Here is a 2,702-nt window from a genome sequence, read left to right on the forward strand (position 1 = left end):
GTTGTCCCTTCCTAAGTAGGATACCTATGGTTGGTACCCTTCTTAGAGTGGCCTAAAGGTGATCCTTTGAACCATATACCCGACTGGGGTATTACAATGGTGGTGTAGTTATGAGTTATGACCTCAGGCCTGGCCATAGTTCTATCATACAGGATATCGGGTAACGGACTCGGTGACTACAGATGTGTCGTTTATGTTTGGTAACTAGTTGTTATGTACACAAAGCATCATTATACATGAGAAAAAGAGCCCAGCTCTAAGAATGTTGTATGGGAATATCAGACGCGAATTGAGCAAGTAGCATTACTTAGTCGCTAATTCGCTAAACCTGAAGTCGAGAGATCCTACTATGTTTCTCCACTGAAATCTGAGTATAGCATTTGGGAAGACTATTTGAATTGTTGTTTGTAGTTAAGTATACATAATCGTGATTTTTTTTTTCTTCAATTTTATGTTCATAGATATGGAATAAAAATAAAGTGCGACACTCTCTGTTGGAGGCCTTGTTCAGTAGCACATTGTATCTACTGAGAGAGGGCCTATGGACAATTAATAGTGCACTTCTTAGCCCCGAGTGACTATCCTAATCAAATCATATATGATTATCATTATAATTTTCATTTAAGAGTACGAACATGAAGTATATCTATCTCAACTAATTCATTTTCTTGTTTCTCTTTTATCTTATCATATTCTACATTTCAGATAGGAGATCAAAGATGTGCTAAATTCACACCACACTTTCCAGGTATGGATTAGGCCTTTTAATTTAGTTTTATTAGGCATAGTAGGTATGTATCACTGCATTAGCCTTGCAAATTATTGAGCTAGTATCATACAATGCTCATTCTTAACATTTAAGTAGATTGCTGCAGTAGTTATGATTATTTGGTTTAACTGTTGTTACATACTCTTGGGCCACATTGGTATTGTAGTTTAATGTATTTGTGCGAACTAAATATGTAAACTGACTTTGATGGGAATGCCTATTTTTTTTAAGCTGATCTATTCTATTTTTTCATGGCACAGGGAAAAGATGATGCTGCAACTTAAGCTAGGGAAAATAATTTGCAACCTGTGAATACTGAAAGAGTTCAAATGTTTACTGGGCTTTTTTGTTGGGGGAATTTGATTCTATACCCAAATTGACACACCTCTTTTAGAATAAACCCAACCATAAGAGTGTTTTAATATACACCAAAATCAATTAATTTTTTTTATGCAAAATAAAAAAACCTATTAAATAGAATAAATAATAAAACTCAATGTTGTTAAGAATTACTAAAGCTGCCACTATCAAATTTCTCATTCACCTATTAAATATGATTGATAATAAAATCCAAATTTGTTGCCGATGGAAGTCGATCATGAAACGGCTGCCCATAGACGTCGCCTAAAATTACTCAACCCTTGATTTCAGCAATTGAAAATTCTCCTCTGGGTTGGAGGTTACGTAATCTCCATATTGAAGAGTCTAATCTGTACATTCAAAGCCGGTGTCAATATCTCTACAAGCTTGTGATATAAATGGATTGCACAATCAGAGGTTGGTGGGTTGCCTGTGTTCGACAGCATATCCGATTGGTACGGTTGATGAGTATTGTGGTTGCTACCTATTCAAAAGGTGTGTGTGCTCCTGACGAAGAGGTTTTTGCTATTGAGTAGGTATGATAGACTATACAAGTTCTTGATTGCAGGTTTTTGTTTCATCTTCTTGTTTCTCAATAGATACTACAAGTTAATTTTGATGGCTAAAGAGTACACCCACCTGGAATTTAGGTGCGACCTTCTCAAGTTTGGACGTGTTATGACCGACGAGTTAAGGGCAGATATTACTGAAGTGAAGCTTGATCTGATAGAGTCCACACCGTTCAGGGATTTGTTTAGAGCTTTTTATGAGCGGCAAATAATAGACTCTGCTTGTAGGTAGTCTAATAGTGACATCGTTTCTCTTTTAAAATGCTTTGACAAGGGGAAAAACTCGTTTCAGTTTGGGGAAATTACTGGTACCATATCTGTAGGTGACATTCCAGAACTGTTTGGTTTGAATATTGAAGGTCGTGAGATCAACCTTAACCAGAAGAAGAGAAAAGGGGATTCTGATTTCATTAAAAGACGATTCCCTGGAGTGAAAAGGTTGTTCAAGGTGATCCTGGAGCAACTAATCAAAGATGTATCTAAACTGAGGGGGCTTGAGAATGAATGTGATTTTGTTAGGTTGGTTTGTCTCTATTTTTGTGTAACACTATTTTTCTGCAATAGTGGCAATGACCTTAGCTGGTTTATAGTTCCATACATAGAGGACCTAGATTCAATGTCTCTCTATGCCTGGGCACCCGCAGTGAAGAATTACTTGGACAACTCCCTTTGTTGATAGATATATGACGTATACCACAATTAATGCTCTACCTCTATGACAACATAATGTGCAGCATGGTGAAATCTCAAAACGCTTGGCATTTTTGAAAGATAAGGGTAAATCAATTATTAAGAGCAAGATGATATGGAAACATGTGAAAAGAGAAGGGCAAGTGAGTCTATTTACGTTCAATGTATCAAACAAAGACAAGGACTTGCTTACCTGGTTGGGAAGAAATAATGTTCATCATTTCCCTATTATTTCAAGCAAGGAATGTCCTAAACAAGATCCTTCCAGGTAATTATCTTGTTCCTTACTATCCGCACTCCTAATGTGTGTGTAT

The 2,702-nt window shown here is 36.6% G+C and overlaps 1 long non-coding RNA gene across 1 annotated transcript; it reads left to right on the forward strand.

The window, feature by feature from the left end:
- Positions 1-609: 609 nt before the first annotated feature.
- Positions 610-2,095, forward strand: LOC133734234 (uncharacterized). The gene is made up of 3 exons (XR_009858156.1): positions 610-748; positions 1,030-1,926; positions 2,022-2,095. It is a non-coding gene; the product is annotated as an uncharacterized LOC133734234 (long non-coding RNA).
- Positions 2,096-2,702: the final 607 nt, after the last annotated feature.

Source organism: Rosa rugosa, chromosome 2 (assembly GCF_958449725.1).
Source record: "Rosa rugosa chromosome 2, drRosRugo1.1, whole genome shotgun sequence".
NCBI classification, from domain to species: domain Eukaryota; kingdom Viridiplantae; phylum Streptophyta; class Magnoliopsida; order Rosales; family Rosaceae; genus Rosa; species Rosa rugosa.